Source organism: Lagopus muta, chromosome 7, assembly GCF_023343835.1.
Source record: "Lagopus muta isolate bLagMut1 chromosome 7, bLagMut1 primary, whole genome shotgun sequence".
Classification (NCBI taxonomy): Eukaryota; Metazoa; Chordata; class Aves; order Galliformes; family Phasianidae; genus Lagopus; species Lagopus muta.
In genome coordinates this window covers 21,939,172-21,959,264 of record NC_064439.1, presented here as the reverse complement: position 1 = coordinate 21,959,264, position 20,093 = coordinate 21,939,172, and the positions used below count along the sequence as shown (strand labels likewise).

General features: G+C 37.0%; 1 protein-coding gene across 7 annotated transcripts in view; it reads right to left on the bottom strand.

The window, feature by feature from the left end:
• The window catches only part of CDK14 (cyclin dependent kinase 14), a 307,407-nt gene that overhangs the window by 75,054 nt on the left and 212,260 nt on the right, over positions 1-20,093 (bottom strand). The window lies entirely within an intron of this gene.

Below are 20,093 nucleotides of genomic sequence, written 5' to 3'. Positions count from 1 at the left end.
AGACAGAATATCTGTCCAAAATTTGTCTGGGGACCAATTGCTTCAGAAACACTGACATTTTTAAGCCATTACTTCACATGAGTCATAAACCTACAGCAGTCTCAGGATGTGGATTTGGAATTAGTATTCTAGGTGTTCATGATAAGCATAATTTTTGTGGTTTTGGCTTGTTTGCTCGTTTTTTAAATTCATGACAAAATAAAGGCATCTCAAATTAGACAGCCATTGCCTGTAATCAGGTTTTACAAAAGGATTAATTCCAGACTCCTTAAACTATCAGTACATAGAAATTCTTTTACTCAACTTTTTTGAAAAACACAGCAAAGTTAGTTAAAGAGAACAGAAAAATACCAGGAGAAAAGACTATTCTTCACAGAGAAAGTGGAAAGGATGACCAAATACCCATTGACAATTGCCATTAGTTCTTCTAGATACCTAAATTCTCATGGACCGGTGATTATATTGAGCCAGTGAGGCTTGTTTTATGTCTTAATCCCATGTAACCAAGTATTTGTTGAGAAGCCCTGGTAAATTATTTCATCTAAATATTTTTTCCCATATACAGGTAGCTACATCCTTTTTCGTAGCCAAAGTAAACTTGCTGTCTTGAATGAAAGATAGTGTTAAGTTAGAAAAAAGTGGCCACTTCTTAAAGTAGTGAAATATTGACATCCAATATGAGAAAAAGAACTTTATCATTCTTAGGTGTATATTGAAGGTATATTGAAGATGTTAATTGAGACTGGCAAAGCGTAAGGAAAAAAAAGTGAAGTATAATTCAAAAATTAATGAATTCTGATCTGCAGGTGAAATTTTGGATGATGACACTCTAGTTCCTTCGTGTTCTGGAATAAAGGGGTGTCACTGCTTTGTTTCCATCACCAAAGTACCTGCTATGCTGCTAAGATTTGTTAAAGAAGAAAATCAGATTTGCTAATAAATTGAAAGTAATTTGAGTAGGAATGAGTTTTGAAAGCCAAACTGATCTTCTCAGTTTGGAAACCACAAAGATATCAGTTAACCAAGAAGCCAAAGTAAAAAAAATGAGCAGATTCTACATAAATACTATATATATATATATATATATATAAAGTATGTAGGGCTGCAAAAAAAATCCTATCAACTAATGAGACAATTGTGAATAAATAAGTCAAAATTAGAACCTGATTTATAATAAATAGAAAAAAAGCTATCACACAGTCTGCAAAAATATTGCAATCATCTGCTCTTATCATTACATTTTCTCACCCAGATAATACTCCAAGTAGGGCTCTGGGGGTTCATTGATTACACAGTGCTTTGAAGATTCCCGTTGCTCCATATTAGAATCCAGTTCCCAAGCATTTATAGATTCACAAGTCAAAAGGGACCGTAATGATCGTGTCTCACCTCCTATGTACTACAGTCCAAAGATCATCCAAGTAACTCAAGGAACAAATTATTTTAGCTAGACAAAAATCTATATAAAAGTGGCAGTTTTGTTTGTGGAGATTTGCACAGAAATGAAAAAGTTCTTCTCCAAAGAGCATGTCTTCTGCTGAGAACATTTCTGGCAGTCACTGGACATTGCAGCAGGCGTATGCATGTGGAATCCTAAGGTTGTCGGTCTTAAAACTGATGCCTTAGAGGAATGCATGACAAATTTTTTGGTTTGCATAAGGTCAAGCTATTCTTTTACTTATGAAAAATGTACTCTATGATCATGTTCATCTACTGTATTAGAATTGTTTGGAGAAACCCATCTAGTGTGTAACCTCAGCAGTTTGAAACATCAGAATGTTTGGTTTTGTTTCCTTTTTCTTTCTTTTTTTTTTTTTTTTTTTTCCTTCCCAATAGTCTTTTTAAAATCTCCTTCTTAAATCATTAATGATTTTTCTGATATAAGTTTGAAACAACTCCTCAGTAGGAACAAAAGCTGAATGTTCTGATGGGGTTCAGTAGTTAAGTATTTAATGCAGAAAAGTTAACAAAAAGGAGTAAAGAAGAAAAGATTTAATTTTTAAATACACCTCCTTCAGTATGTGACAGAATGGAATTTCATACAATATGGCTTTGTGTCTAAAACATAATAGCATGTTTTGTCTCACAGCAGTTGGGCCATATAGTAACTTGGCATGCATGATATGGCAAGTCTCAATATTCACGCTTCACTTACTGTCACACTAATCACCAAGGAATAGTTACTAGCCATGACAGCGTACATACTTTCAGAAAATGTGGCACACAGCAGAATACAGATAAATCTTTGACAGAGTATTAGATATTACGTATATATTATTCTGAGAAATACTGGGAATATTTTTACAGACCTACTTTGGTGACACTTGCAAAAGCGCACTGATTTTCAACTTAATCTCTCTGCCTTAGCTCAACAAAAGCAAACACTATATGAACCTTTCTCGCTTCAAACATATTTGAATCTGACTATACTTGAGCAGTTGTAAATCTCACTGGATTACATGAATTTGATTTAATTTTATAAAACAGGCTTGGATGTCTTTCTACTGCAAGGAAGGTCAGTATTTGGTCAAGCAGAACATGACTAAGATCACAGAAGTCTGTTTCAAGCGCTCGAGAAAAAAAAAGTTTGGAGCATGTGCAATGAACTTCTGAACTTGGAGTGATTTGCTTTTAAATGCAATGAAGAATGCAGCTCAAATTCACATTAATAATTAAGACAAATGGGCATTAAAACAAACGGAGATAATGTGCTATGTACTCCTAACAGCATGAGGTAAATACTTCCCAAAGCAAAAATCGTTTACTGTGCGTATTTTCCATCTCAAGATACAACTCTCACAGCCTATCACTAATTCATTTCTCAACTGGAGCTTACAGCATGGCCACGAGGAGAGAGGCACCTAACTCCCTATGGGAACCCCAGCTCTGCTACTTTATTCTAAGTAGTCTCTTGTCACCTGAAGAGCTGAAAGACAAAACAACAGCTAACTAGAACAATTGCATCATTTAGTGTAGTTTAAAGCTCACAGATATTTTACCTACAATCACAGCCATGAGGGCCATATTTCAGTTTTAGGATTTTCACCCAAGCCAGCTTGGAGCTGGCAATCTTTCCACATTCTCTCTGGTTGTAGGCCTCTTCTGATGCAAAGCTGTGCCAATTTCATGCATTATAGTTAATGACTGCATTGCAAATCCCTTTATCTTCTGACCAGCTGATGCCCCTCTGTGCCTTGACTGCTTTGCATCTCTGAATACGTGTGCGACTCTGTTCAGAGAAGCCACACAGTGCACAGACCAGAGCAGAACCTACCTCAAGCCACATTTTCTTTTTACTAAACACAAAGAACGTTTTCAGTTGTTACAGTCCTGCAGAGAACACATACCATTTTCCAAGAGCCAACGTGCCAGCACACCCAGAGAGCCTCCGCCGTGCAGCCGCACAGGTCGGTCAGCCATCGTGAACCAACAAATGAGCTCAAACTGGGATGCCATGCTTTTAGCTTTCAATAGAGATGAAGGGATGGAAATCTAGCAGAATAAAGAAGATGCCTTTTTTCTTAGTGTTTTACACAGAAGGTACCAAGGACTAAACCTGATGAACAAATTGAGGAGACAGCTTTTGAAGGTTTACTGAAGCCATGGTTTACTCAGTCTGGTTGATCAATCACAAAGCAGGATTTGCTTTGCAGCTCAGGGTAAAGGTACATCAAGCCAAATCACACAGTTACAGTTAACTTACAAGTGCAGCCACACAACCATATTTCAGCCTGGGGATCATCCCCCACATCTGCTTGAGGCCACCGTTTTGTGCAGGGCAGTGTGCCTTCCTTAGAAGAAATGCATCTCATGATGTCCAGTGTTCCTCTCACTCCAGACAAACTGAGTTGCTGACAGCAATTTTGGTTGAAAATCACAGAGCACAAATGATGGTACACCATGCTCTCTAGGCTCTGTAGGCCACCAGCTCAATGGCATATTTCTTGGTTTCCCTCACAACAAGTAAGATAGCCACATGAGTGCAAAATGCTGTTCAAGCTTTTCAGATGAGCAAAGCTGGGGCAAATCTGGCACTGAGGTCTGGCACTACACTGCTTCCAGCATCCTTGCTCTGTTTTCTTGTGCACAACTGCACTCCAGTATCTTTAGACCTTCATAATTTCCCATAAAAATGTATGAAACAATCTCCCTTTGGTATTTTAGAAATTAGTTTAAATTATATCAGTATATAAAGGCATCAGCAGTTCTATCTGTTGAAGTATTGAAAGGGTGATCAAAGTGCTTACTATCAAAATAAAAGCCGTGACAACCACTCATGAGTGCTCTTCTCATATGTGCACAGAACTACAACTATTGGTGCTGGATTGTTACTGTTCACACAGAGGTAAAAGAGGTCATACCCCCCTTCAGGAAACTGTGGAGGTGCTCATTCAGTGCATACTCATTCAGTGCATTCCAGCAAGCTGACACTGACACATCTGAACTAATTCTCAGTAGCTGGAAAGCAGGCATGGAAAGCAATAGATAGCATTTCATGAAAAAACTGAATGACTCAAATGAAGGTTCTAACAGTAGAAATATATATATATACATATTTAAATATAATTACTGCTCATTTACATCTAGATAAATTATTATTATATGCTTGGTAAATTCTTAAAATAACCTACTGAACCAGTACATAAGCCATTATTATATGTAGCTGCAACTCCTGAACTTCTCAGAATGGAGTAACACAACATCAATCTCTATTTTGAGAACTGCTGGTTTTCTCTCAAGCACAAATACACTTAACTATCAAGCCCTGTACTGTTCTGGTCCAGGAAAATCAGGACTGGCTGTTTCTGAGTATCTCCAAATAGCACAGCTGATCAGTCTTCCCAAGTCTGAGTTGCATACCACAACATTTCTATGTCCCATCTAGAAAAACAGGAAAGAGATGATGGTAGTAGTTGCAATGGCAGGAAGTGACAGTGATTTGCAGTGTCCTCCTCCATCGGCAGGTTAGGTATGCAGTCAGCAAAAGGTATTGAGGAGTGGCTTGATTGTTCTACAGCTGGAGATGATTACTGCTTTGTTGCCAGGGCTCAAGCAATTTTGCCACCAGTCATGTGGTACTGCTGTAGTTAAATAGCTTTGTGACCCATATGAGGCACCAGATACTCAGTTTGGCCACATCTAAGCTAGATGATAAAGTAATTCAGATCATCACAGCAATTCTCATTTGATAATGGCTATTAAGCTTGGTTGTGACGAGGAGATAAAATCATTCAGATCTGCCTATGTGGATGTCACTAGATGTAACTCAGGACCAAAACTTCCCTATGAGTCTACCTCTCCCTGACTTTTTCTTTGCTATATTTGACATGTTTTGGCATTTGTTTCAGATGTATTATTGTACTTCTACTACTTGACACTGCTGGTGATACTCAGTTTGAAATGTTTGCACCGTACAGGATATGACACCCTTGCAGGTCACAATACTTTTAAAAACTGAATTTGGTTGATTTGAGCTTAAAGAATTAAGGCTATAGAGAGTCAGTCAATATACAGCAGACTTTAAAGTGTCCTGGTTTTTGTCCTCCTACGGTCTGACACACATCCGGACTAGCTCTTGCTCTGATGTCTCCTACTAAATATTTTGGGCTATGAAACCTTTTAAAGAAACACACTGCCAACTATGGAAAGTGTAAAGCATAAAGACAGTAAAAACTGCTCACTGACAATGTATACTGTTCATTGATAATATACACTGGGGCATCAAAAGAAGTGACTGAGAGCACTGTGGTAGACATTAAAGACAGGAAGGAGAAGAAATTTAAGCAGCAACTGTTCAGTATATGTCACATTATAACCTACTCTCAAGTGTGGCTTTCTGTGATAAAATCATGTAATTTCCTGAAATTCTGGGAATTCTCAGGTTATGATATTCCAAACAACATGATTACTGAGTATAGTATTGTGCTACTGCTTAAAATCACAACAAATTATTTGAATACAGAATATTTTCTTGGATATTTCATTTTCATTCATTACTTCACTCAGTTTTCAACAGTTTCCTCTCAGATACAGATATTTCCCAAGGAAAGCACTTCCTAAGAAATTTTAATGAGAACATCCCTCACCATTTTGCTGTAGAAAGAATTTAGCAATTACCTCTTTATGATTTTACATGCCACCATCAATCAGGTATCTCTCTTAATTCTTTCAGCATCACAGTTAGGTCCAGCACTTAAGATATTCACTATGAAAGACATAGTATATTACTTAAACCATCACAGAGTACTACTGAACATGCCAGATTTGCAGTTTACTGGAAGGTTTTTGCTTGCTGTAAATGTAATTAATGAACAACAACATGGTGGTGACATCTAATCAGGAGCTTTTGATTGTTTTGAAATTCTTTAAAGAGCGTAAATCTTATGATCAGTAGGGCGCTTATTAAAAGCCTTCTTCATGCATCTCAGCAAGATGTACAGAATATCCTTGGAAAATAAAAATATCTAAAAATAATTACAAACACTCCAATCATTTTATGAGCTATTATTTCACCAGAAAATAGGGAAAATATATCTTTAATCCTGAACAAAAGCTCTTCAAGGTTTATGTTCTCTATAAACCTTTCACTGAGAACTGAAAATATAAGTTAGTAATGCAATAAATGCCCTAACAAATATATCAGATTTTTCACTTAATGCTTTTTACAGGCTTAAACCAAACTGAGTGAAAGAAAATCACCTTTTACAGTCTGACTCTTAAAGGAAGAATGCCTTTCTGTTATGCTTTTTAAAAGAAGGCATGGTGAATTTATATCAACTTCGCTGAATCTTGGGGCGTGATAAAAGGAAGAAAATACGGCAGTGAAGTTAACATTCTACAGCATTCTTTCTTCACATATTTATTTCCTCCCTGGCTGGACATGAGCAAAAAAAAAGGAGGGAACACCCCCCCATAACACCCCCAATGTAGAAATAGCTGAAATAAAACTTGGACACATGATGCAGTTAAAACTCCGCACTCTTCTTCCTCTCACCCTCAACAAGCCAATTGTTTCCAAAGAAATACAAATAAAAACACACCAGAGAAAAAACAACCAACTTCTGGATTTCAAACTTGTCAGTGGGTGCAGCTGTAGGGGCAGTACAGAAAGTTTCCCGTTTTCATGTATTAAATGGCTACAGGAAGACAACACAGTTGGCTTTTTGGACCTATTACCACTTGAAAGCTAAAAAAAAAAGAACTAAGTTCTGGTAAATAAACATTAGCACTGCCTTATAAATCTCTGCCCTCCTGTCAGATATTTTATCGTCTTAGGTTTGAGAAGTCTTAATTTTAATTCTATTCTAAATAAGAACTGGTCTGTTTGCTCATTGCAATCCTTGCCTTGCCAAAAGAATTTGCTGCAAGGTTGCAGCACGCCAGCAGCGCCCTGTGAAGAGTGACCTTGCTTTACTCAGTGAAGCCAGAGATCATTTATCACAGTTAACTTACAAATCTGTCTTTCTGGGGCCTCAGGTCTGTCAACCACTTGGAAGCAGCTACTTGTTCTGTCCTCCCACAGCATCCTAAAACATCAGACAGTCTGATCTTTTCTATTATTGTATACCTCTCAGCTAATAAAATGTATTTTATGGATACGGAATGATCAAGAGTACTCTGTATTTATTTATACAGCTCATTAAAGGTGGATAGAGATTTGGAGGCAGAGAGAGTGCCTCAAGCCTGAAAAGCTCATGAAGATAGACCCCAGGCAAATGCATGTGTTTAACTTTATGTATATGAGTTGCCTGGTTGAACCCAATGAGACTAAGCAATTATGTGCAAATAGGCATCTTGGTCTTTTTGGAAATATACTCCTAAACTGAGAAGATGACACGAAAATGGTGCACACCTAACAAACACTGAGAGGAATAAACCAAGGTTATTATAATGAGAGCATATGGGTAATATATCCAAACCATTACATGTTGTTATACATATATGTTTAGATAATATAGCTGCAGATCTCACATACCAGGTACTGGTTCTGGCAGCGTTAGGAAGCCACATTCACACCAGCTCCATAGTGCAGAAGGCGCCATTCCTTCTCCAAATTCACTCTCACTCCTATTTCTCATTACATTAATGGAAATATTTTCTAAAGGAAACATGAGGAATCTTGCAGAAGAGAGAAGCTGGCTGACTGAAACTCCAGCGCCTGCTATTGATGCTAACATCAATGACACTTGTTAAGAGACAGACATGCACGTGCCAATCTGTTAAAAGAAGCATGAATTTAACTTTGAACTTGAACAGTGCTTCTTAGGCACACAACTGCTAGAGAAGAAGAAAACAGTAATCATTCTTTAGTATGCAATTTGGTGAAAACTAAACGCAATTTTGAACTTCTTTTTTTAAGTAGAACAGTACGTATCCACACATACATGTACTGAAGTGTGTGCTTTTTTTTTTTTTTTTTTTACTTTTTTTTTTTTTTAATTAAGTTACTCAGCTTTACCACAACAGCTCAATGCCTTTTAAGTTATGAACAGGCTGGAATGGACTGACCAAACCACAAATTCCATATATTTTAGCTATCAACTACTGAAATATATGAACTGCAAGTGCTTGCACACATGTACATGTGAGGATGCAGTGTTATCTACACTTAGCTTTCAGTAGGGAAAGACACAATCCCAAACAATTTTTGCAAATCCTAACCTATTGAAGCAGCATGAAAGAGATACAGCTAAGTAGGGAGTTACTGCTATTTAGACATATATAAGCATAGGTGATTTAAGAACTAAAATCAAAATTGTTACCTATTACAGTGACCATTAAAGATCAGATTTCCCAAAGAGCCAGCTATCACTAGAACTGAATGCCAGAAGAGCTCCAGCCTCTTCTAATGATCTAAAGTAAGCAAGTGGATTTTCAAAAGATTTTACATGTGGAAATGTCACATCCGTGGAACACTGCTGCATGTCTGATCCTGTGTGCTGCCACCGAGTCAGGACAAGAATGTAAATACCTACGTGGCTGTTACGCTTCAGCAGAAAGGAGGCAGATTTCAGACATTCAGAGCAGATTGGGGCTGATCATAGCAGCTTCCATATTGAGAACACGAAGCCTGGAGAAAAGGACTGCAAAGAAGTGGACACAGGGGACACAGTGATGTGATTCAAAGAAGGGAAGGCAGTAGTTGTGAATCTGTCAGAAAGGTGTGGGGAACTGGAGAAGGATTAAATAGGACCGAGAGAAGAGTGGGAGTATATTCAGAGCTTGCTGAAGGAAGAGGCCTAATAATTATGGAGCTCTTTGAAAAGGATAAGAAGGTGCTCAAGCATGACTGATTGAAATAGCCAGTGTTGGAAGGGAAAAAAAAATAAACCGAATGATCTGAAGAGTATTGGGCAGGAGAAGACATGAGAGGTATACTGTGATAACAGAAAACGAAGGATGTCAAGATCTGAATGACATAGCAGCTTGGAGAAGGAAAAATGAGTATCCTGGAAAAAACATGTAAAGGAGTCTGGATGCACAGGATAAAGGAAAGATAGATAAAAACATCTCTAAGTCTTCAGGCCCAGGCAAGAAAGGATGTAGATGGATGTCTCTAGCACTGTTGAGAGAGAAATGTGGGAAACCTATCCAAGAACAAGCTCAAGAGTGCAAAGGGCAGAGACACTGGCATCTCTGTTAAAGCCTGGTAGCGCTGACTTAAGTGGGGCTGTGGTGAGAGCCTGGCCACTCAACTGCTGAGTACCCACACTGCTACATGGATTATTTTGACCCATGTCAACCAACACACTTCATGACCATTCCTGGTCACACAGAGGGAACAAGCCATGCCAGAATCTGTTCCCTAAAGGTTGTGTCTACAAGCTTCCTACAAACAGGGCATGCAACAAATTTTCTTCAATCTTATGCTACAAAATACTATCCTGCAGCCTGCAACCTGGGTCTTGTCTTATCCTGGTGATTTCAAATTAAAAAAGCAATAGTAAACACCCTAAAAATAGTAATTGCACCTGCAGCTGCATGGGAAGTGCACAAAACCCACAGGAGATGCATGTCCATGCACTTTCTCCTACAGATGTAGCTAAGGTCTGCCACATGGCCTCAGGGCCAGAAGATAGGGCCTGGCTCTGCTTTAGTTAGCACTATAGACATTGGCTGTATCTGACAGAAAAATGATATACACCAAATACTGCCTGTCAACATCTCAGGAAGGATTCATGCCCTCATGGTTGCAGAATAAAGCTTGACTTAGGGGCACTTTAAAGATCAAATATGACAGAAATAAAAGGAATATAACAATCTATTCCAAAACAGCCATAATGCTGAAAGAAGGCTGGCTATATTCTGAAAATGATTTTTTAATGTTACAGCAGTAAAATTCATTTGAAGCACACTAACAGAACACAATTAATATTAAGTAGTAAACACAGTTTTAAGATTGTTACTAATTCAACCAAAAGAAGCAAAGAAAAAATGAAGGTCCATTCTTAACTGGCACCAGAGAGAAAAGCACACATTTCATCTATTTATACAAGATTTCCCTAGATTTTTTCAGTTCGGTTCAAAACAACAGCAATATTTAAAAACTATTCTGCATTCCTAGAAAAAGCAAACAATGCATTCATGAGAACATGGCAGCTGAAAAAAAATTTCTTTTTTTCCATTTAAATTAATTGGAGTAAGATTCTGAACTCACAAATTCAACATGAAATTTAGAGCTTTTATTTGTCTGTATTTCTACCCTCCTACTGCAGCAGTGATCATAAAACACACACAGCTGGCATCTTTATTATTTTATTCACTGAAGGATTTAGCTGGACAAACATCACAAAGATGGTAGCTGCTTTCATTGAATTTATGATCAAACATATTCCAGCATAAGATCAACTCTGTAAGATCAATTATTATGAGATGTGAATAATTTAACAGAAAGTTTTCTCTATTTGTAAATCAGATCTTACAGATATAAATTCAGCTAGAAGTAGACCTAAGGTATACACTGTATTATTATACATTACAGTATTGAAAAGGATGCAGGTTTTTCTTGTGATTCATATTTACTGCCATATATTATCATTCACATTTTGATATCAGGAGACCTGCTAATTCAGACTAACAACATTTCACTTTTTTTTCCCTAAACTCCAATTAAATTTATCATAACCAGAGACCAAAAGAACTGCTTTAGTGAAATCTTTCAAAATTACAGATCATGTTTCCTATAAAGGCTTAATTTAAAACAATATATGAACAACCACCACCTTAATTTTACGTATTCATTTCACAGATTCTCACCACAGTCTGTTGTTCAACTTAATACCAAGGGAGTTATAATAATTTTAACGCAGAACATGTGCCTTAGGATATGGGATTGACTCAATGCCTAAAAGAAAAAGGTCAGTCCCTTTGGAACCACTTGCCTCTTTGCCCTCCAGCAATGACAGGTGCTCCAGTCCTATGCTGAGTCTCTTTCTTCACTGCTGAAAACACATAATCTAACCTCTCCATTTTAATACCTCAGTAAGAATTATTATATTCCATCTTCCCACACTGACAATTAGCTGAAGAAGGCTCCAAACCTTTCTACATACATGGTGGCCTTCCTGAGGCCAGCATCTTTCACAAATTCTCAAATAGCTCTAAACTTTTTAAAACAAGCTACTGAAAGACATCACTAAATTTAGTGATTCTTTAAATTTAGATATGAAAGTTACTAGTTACTTAGCTAGCAAATAACTCCAAGTTTCCTTGAATCACTGCCAGTCACTAGTTTCCTACAACATCATATGTTTTTAGATCTCTAATTCAAAAATATCGCATGAAAAAGGGAAAATTCTTATTTCTCTGTCCTACACATCAGGAAAGAAGCGCCACAACTGAAACATAGGAAAGGAAGCAATGAGAAAGAGGCGGTTTACAATTTTCTAGTCAAAATGGCAACGAATTTTGGAAGATGGTCACAGGAGGTCCTGATGAATGACAATATCAGTGATCACAAAAGCTACTGAAAAATTCAAATCAACATGAAAGACTGTAAAATAAGTATTTCTTTTAGGTGAAGCTATTTTGTGAGGTTTTCACTACTGCAGAAACCTTAACTACTCTCTGCAATTCCGTGCTGGGCAACAGAGCCAAACAGCATGGGTTTTGAGATGGGCTTGAAGTATTTGCAGAGGTGAGAATAATCAGTACCATTATTGATATTTATAACACTTATTGCCTGTCTGCACCATCTCCCAAACTGATATCAGTTTCTGAGACACTAAGATAAGAGTCAGAGAAACTGCTGAGTTGAAGAAAAATTATCCATGATACTTGACAATAAGCTGCCGAAAATATCAAGCCACTGGAGCCAGTGGCAGCTGCTTAGCACTAAGCACTTTTGAATACCAGCCCAGTTCTTAAGATGCACAGGATATTCTGGCACTCATTTTGGAAAAATCTTGCCCTTAGTGGACACATGCAAATAATGAGATACCCAGCAGCAAGGTTGATTTCATTTATATTGTTGACTTGAAAGTATGCCTTCAATTCTTCAGACAAATGTTTTTAAAACACATCTCAGAGTAAATTTTGTCAGCAATGTTATTACCTAGAGAAGAAATTTCAGCACAAAGGCCAATGGTACAGAACTGTAGCAACAGGGCAGACTTTGAAATGTAAGGATATAAAGATGCTTGGTGCCTCTGATCAGAACACATTAGACTTCAAACCAAGAAATGAACAGAGACACTATGGCAACACATGAGTAACAGACTACCAAAAGCACAATTCTGAGAAATTAATAAAACACTGGCATATAGAAATGAGAAGTAAAAAACAAAGAAACAAACAACAACAACAAAACTCCAAACCAGTGAAATCAAACACCAAAAAAACAAAACAAAACCCTGGAAACATCTGAAAAGAGTTGATCAGTACTCAAAATGATTAATAAGAAACATACTTTGAAAAAAAATCATACCTGGAAACACCAAATAAACATGTCTACCTGATATACGTCTCAATATCTTAAGGAATGTTACAGAATTAGTAAATATCGCAAACAAATGTAAGAACCTTTTGATTCTTTCTATGAAATACACCTAAGAACAGTTTGCTCTCTTTCCTCCTTTCTCTTCACAGGCTTACTGCTGTAGATAATTACAGGTGATGTTTACTCACTTTGCTCTGCATTCTGAGTTATTTCTTGTTTTTCAAATAAAGAAGAGAATCTTGGCAAATATTTTGCTGGATGTTGACACACAACATAGTAGCAAAAGATAGAGAACAGAAACAAAATATGGACAATATAGAAGCAAAAATAGTTTTAGGAAAAAGGGCTTTGTAAACTCTTAAGACAAAATGGGGATTAAAAGAACAGATTACTAATGAACAAGACATCAGATGAATTGATTAGCTTTAAAAATGGATTTTTTTCATTGGAGGAACAAAGTGACCAGAGAACTTTTCATTAGGTTTTTCTAAAAATCCTTCTCTATAGACAAACTCAGAAGAGCTGGGATGTGATATGCCATCTCACAGACTAAAAACTGGCTGACAGACCATAAGGAAAGGGTAATGGTAAGTGGCAATGTACTGAGTTGGAAGGGAAGTGTCCAGCTGTGTGCCACAGGGATTAGTGTTAGTCACAGTTTTATTTAACATCTTTATTAATCAACTGGACTATGGAATACACTGCATTCTGAATCAGTTCATAGAGGAAACCAAATGTGAAGACAACTGCAAAGACAAAAAAAAAAAAAAAAAAAGTACAAAGAGACTAAGAGAAGTGAGAGATGTAGACAGAAAATCTACCCACAAGATAGAGTGTAGAGAATTACAAACAACTAATTCCAGGGGGCACTAAAAGAAATATGGATTGGTTCAGAAATAATAGGCTAGCCATAAAGCCAACAAGATCCAATCCACTGCTATATAGAATTAATATTGCATGATACAAGGATTATCTGTGCTGTTTTTGGCTGTATTTTTACAGTTGTCGTGGATAGGAAAGTTATACAATGGTAACAGTGTGATTTTACTAAAGAAACAGAATAGTAGTATACAGAAGAAGGGAACAAAGGCCTTTGTGGACCAGTTTAGGAGGTTTATTAATACTTTTAACTGGGCCAAAAGGATGTAACACACAAAGCACATCAACATCACAAAAGACGGGGAATTATGTGCAAAGCAAAAATAAATTGAATATCAGGATAGGCATTATAACAATGAGACTCTTAGGCAGTGCAATAATCTCTGCCCAAATGTATAGAAGCTGTAACATTTGTGTCATTTACAATTAGCATTAAAGAAACATTCACATTTAAATTGTAAAGAATTTTTGATCATGGCAAAGGAATAAACAGAGGAACTGTAGAACTCTTTTTCAGTCATTGGTCTCAATTGGGATAATATAATTTATTGTACAAAGCTGGCAAAACGTAGAGTGCATTTCAACTGCTGCACAAATATTACTGAGCTGGGCTGAGAACTTTGACTTTTGCACTTTTCCACTTGAGCCCCTTTATGATGCCAGAGACATAAAATATAGTATTAAGTGGCTTCTATGCATAGTAACAGACAACAAAAAAAGGCACAGGCGCATAAACACACCACTTCCACCCCCTGAAATCTATTTAATAAACCCCACCAGGCAGCAAAATAAAACAACAGCGACAACAAAAAGATGGTATTAGGAAGATAGAAAGAAAAGTCTCCTCTGCTGAGGAGGGTCTGTGCCTGCAGAGGAGTGGCTGCTGCCTCGGCTCAAGCGCTCCTCCTGCTGCAGGAAGCTCTGCAGCGCTGCAGCCTGCCTGCCCCCCGTGCGGCTGTGTGGGGGGGGATCGCTGTGGGCTGCCCTGCCGGAGGCTTCTGTTGTACTGCATTTTATTTTTAATAAAACAGGGTAATAATTTCACTGTCCGGTAAATGGCTTGTTATTTGCATCCCATGTTAATGTAGGTTTCGTCATGATATGCTTCCTAAGTTCCCTTGGGGAAAAGATAATGACTGATAAAGGAGGTATTTATGGGAAGCAGGAAACAAAATAGGAAATGAAAAAGCATACAGCAGTATCACAGCAAGCAAATCACTGGGAGGCTGAAGCAGGTTATATGGCTCTACATTACAAACATGAAATCTCCTCATTTTGAGCCTGGTTTCCATCTTTGCCTCCCCAGCTTGGTCCTGAGCTCCCCTGACATCAGGCAAAGAGACAGCCCCAGCACAACCACAGGGCACACTCTGAATGCACACTCATATGTATATCACCCATCCTCAGCTAAAGTGCACTCCAGCTTCTGCACAGGCCTGCTTTTAAACAGGCTTGCTTTTGTCTGTTTTACTAATAACACTGGGTAGGTTTTTGCTTCTACTGTGCTTGAGAGCTGGAATATTTTTTCAGTGGCACTACAGACTGCATTGCTATGAACAACGTAGCTCACGGGGTGGTGGGTGAAAGGGACAAAAATGGCAATTAGAAGAATTTTCTCTTTCGCCTTAGTGAGGTTTTATTAAAACCTCACTAAGGCGAAAGTTTTCTTAAAACAAACAAACAACAAAGCAAACAAAACAAACAGCAAAAAAACCCTATCCCCAAGTCTCAGCTTCTAACAGTTCCAAAGTCTATGTCATGGTTGAAATGAAATACAGATTCAAAGCAAATGGACTCATCTCTATCTGCTTGCTTTGCTTTATTCAGGAAGTTTTCACAAAAGCAGTCCCAAAATAGGCAAGGCCATCCTGGAATGCAACAGTGTCCTCAAGAAGTGCGGTCGCAAGTACAGAGGCCATTTTGTTGGAGGAAGAAATCCTCAGCAGTGAGACTAGTAGGGCGTAAGAATGAAGTCTCAGTTCTGTAATAAATACTACATGTTGGAGAATTATGAAGTAGCAATGCTATTTATGCAGAGCAAAGTTTGTGTTTTCAATTGCACCTTTTCTTTCCAACCTAATTTCTCACTGTGCAACCCATTATGACAGAAGGATCTGAAAAAGCTTTTTATATCCTACCAAATACGTACAAGGATAATTAGTTCTCTTTTGTCATTTGTCCGTAAGGGTTTATTATTGTGGAGAAGCTTTTGCAAATTGAAAGAGGCTGCACTGCATTCTGAAGGCAGAGTGTTCTTGGGTTTTATTGTGTAGAAGTAATTGAACAGAAAAGTTCAGAAAAAAGGTGAAAATATAATTCACTATGGTCTCTATAGGAAGATCATATTACCACATCTTAATTATTTTTAGACCAGCATTTTATAATCACATTCCTCAATGTTAGGTCACATAATGTACATGAAGCTTTATACTAGAGGGAAGTCAAGGCAAGCTTTGTTTTCTACAAAACTTATAACCAGATTTTACCCGGTAAATGTTATCTTCCTAATTTTTAGATGCTTTCACAAACAGTGTGGAAACAGCCTCAAAAGGACTTAATTCAATGTGTTACATTACTTTACATGACTTCCCTCAAACACTGTCCAAAAGTGGGATATTGACCACTACTGTTAAGGGATCTGATTCCTCATATAACAAGGGTGCTGGGTTTCAGTTTGATATTGCTGTTATATTCCACACTTTCTGCTAATATTCAGTTGGTCTGGGAATTAAAGTGTCACTGTCTTACGTGCATCATTTTTCCATTTCCCCTGTTCCATTAGCTCTGCCTTTAAACTTCACATCTTGTGGAAGCTGGTTTAGTCAGTCAAGTGTAAACATCTCACCTTCAATTTACACCTGTGGCTTTCTGGGAGTTCTTAGGTTGATGTTCTATTTTTTTGCTGTTGCTGATTGATTGATTTTTGTTTGTCTGTTTGTATCTTCTGCCTTATAGACATGAGACAGTTCTGTGGAATTTGGAAGAGCATTATCCTTCCTTCTACTAACCTATCCTGACATAAGTTGTAGTGTATATTTCGAGGTGAGTCTCTCTGAAGATTTCTGAAACCATATTCTTCCATGTAAAGGTCTCAAAAGATAAAGGGGTGGACCATGCTTAGTTTTGAAAGGCAGAGCAGTAAATGGCAAAAAACTCACTGTGAAAATGAAATTAGAAAATGAAAGATGTAATCTCCGGATCTGGGAGCACCAATTTCAATTCTTGCACTGTCTTACAGTTTCTGTGTGACAAATTTCTTAAAATCTTTGTACCTCAACCTCCAGTCTATGAAATGCAGTAAAGGATTTCACCTCAGAGAGGTACTGTGCAGATAAACTTATTGTCCACTGCAATACTGTTACAAATAGAGGTTGTTGAAACTGTTCAGAAGAGTTTCTGTTGCCTTTGTCCACATTTGTAAGTCTGAATGGTGCAGAGTTAAACTGAGAAGCACCATGGCCCTGTACTGGTGTATACCTGCACTGGGTAGAAATATTTACTGTAGCAGAGATTAATAGCTGCATCAGTGGTAAGCCAATTTTCAGACAACCCCTTCCTCTCAATCTAAAATAGTGTTAAAAGATACAATTACAAACTTTCAAAAACCATCCTGGGATATTACTTTAGAATATATCCATAAAACACTTACTTAATACCATCTAGAGATTGGTACAGAGATTGTCTAAAACACTTTCCTGCCGCAAAGGCTGATGCCCATGCTAGCCTCAAATTGCAAAAAGTCATTTCAATTAGTAACTTTATCCATCAAATCTGAAGTTTTAACAAACATGTATATCTTTCTAAGACCATTAACATTGTTCTTTAAGATTTGCCTATCAAAAGTGCTTAGCTAAATGCATAGAAAAAAATATATTTGTAATAAAACCTCATACTCACGCTTAACCCAATTATCCTTAAAACAATTTTGTTTTAAATGGAACAATTTTGTGACAGTCTTCAGCAAATTAAATCAGGATGTTAAAAAGTGTTCTAATTATTTTAGAATAGATATTGCTCTTCTATTTGAAACATCCTAATAAAAACAGAAAAATTCAAAGATGAATCAGTCTGTCAATGTGTAAAGTTTTATAGTTGAATTATAAAGACATGGACACCAGGTCTTTATTATATGATGCCTATAACAGAAACTTAACTACAACTGTATAAGCCACAGCACTCTAATGCAGCACACAGATAAAGACTTACAGTGGAAAAAGAGAAAATCCTTTATATTTTGAATGTAAATGATACATCATTTTGGGGCCCTAAATATTTCCTATTACAGTAGAACTTCACATATGAAGCACTGAAGTTATGTATTTTTCCTGCTTTCAGTCTTTCAATCCCTTCATTTATACTGAAAAATTGCAAATCCTTTATGCATGAAGCAATGTAAGTGTGTAAATATTTTTTGAAGGGTTTCTTAGGAATGAAGAAGCTTTGAAACAGTCTGTGATGTGATCGTAACTTGTGTCAGTTATGAATTCTCAGAGACTGAAGAGTTGTTTTAAGCAAACTGGATTTTGTTCCTTTTTGATATTTAAAAAATATATCATGAAATTGAAAGTAATGTAAGATAGCAGCTTTTAATTTCAAATCTATTGTTATCCTGATTTGTGCACAGGAGAAACTGTTAGGTCTAATTGCTGTTAAGTATGGAAAAACAGTCAGTCCATGCTTGCAGAATGGATGGAATAGCGTGGCAATATCTATTCACATTACTCACGTATATATATGCCCCAAAGCAAAAACATTCACATCAGCATTAGTTTCCTTGTCCCTCTTTCCCAATCCAAATCTAATTGCCTATGTTGTAATATAATTGCTTCTTCCAAGCTTTTGTATTTCATTAACTACTTTCAAAGAAAAGATGAACTTGCAAGTTTGTTCCTTGTCAAAGGACAGAAAATAGACAATTTGAGTAAGTTTTTAAATGAAAGCTGTGACTTTCAGGGAATTACATCAGTCTAAGCAGCTTGACTGAGGTAGAATGAGATGCTGCAAGATGCCTGCAATGATCACAAGAAATGGCAAGACTATTTTGAAATCTTCCCAAAAACTAACAGTAAGAGAAGCTAATCCCTCTGCTGCTCTTTGTATTATAAAAAGTAAATAACTCTTCCACTAAATTAGGCCTCCAGTCTGAATTGGACTACCCAGGAGCTTGTCTACAGACTGTTGAAAGTCAGTTGACTATGGCAGGTGACGCTCAACATTTGTGAAAGCCTGCACTGGCTTTGTTGTCTGTTAGCTTTGTATCTCTAATTGCAGGAATGAAATAGTAACAAAGGAGAACGGTGTAGTAATGGAGAGTACACAGTCATGAAAGGCATTATAGAAATGCAGGTTCTGACCAGAAGAATGGGCATTTGATGGCATCCTATCTGAGAACTAACTTCTGATTTTAGCAATGATCCTGGCACACTTAGAGATGACTTCTTTTTTTCATTTAACTGCAATTTCAAAAATTTTATTTTGGTTTTAATGAAGAATGCCTTTGTGATTCAGTCCACCATGTTGGACCAAATGGGATGGGAAACAGCAGAAATAGAAGCAATAAGAGATTGGCAAATTGAGAATAAACCTAATCACCTCTTGGGCAGATGACTGAATTCTGGAGTTGTAGGCACATACTATTGTTAACAAATATGATATTGAAAAAGGATTTTGACTTTTACTGTCAGTTGGTATCACAGTAAAATTTGGAATGAATATCAGGAAAAAAAAAAGAAAAAAGCAAAAAAACAAGCAGAGGCCAGTCCCTGCTGAAAAAAAAAGAAAAAAAAAAAGTAAAAAGGAGGAGAAAAATTCTGTTTTTTTCTGTCCAGAAAATTTGTTGATATAGTTATTACTCTACTCATTCAACTGAAACAGTATATGTTTTCTTCAAAGTGTAGGAGGTCAAATATTCTGCCTACAAAGAATCTGCATGTGCTGAGAAATCTAGTAAACTTCACACACATGGTGGGTTAGGCACTCCTGGTTCAGTAGGCAATGTTTCTGGATTTGGAGCACAACACCTTTATATCAGCAGCCATTTGACATAAACACAACAAATTTCAGGAAATATTAAAGAAAAAAATAAAGTAAATTCACACTGACTTTCTCAGTCAAATTAATTAAAATATACAACAGTATGGCTATTAACTCACAGCAAGAAACCTGCAATGGGGGATGATTGCTTGAAAACAACAATCCCTTCAAGGTTGATTAGAAACAGATCATTTAAAAGTCTCAACATACTTATAGTTGAAGATTCAAAACTGATGGTCTGAAG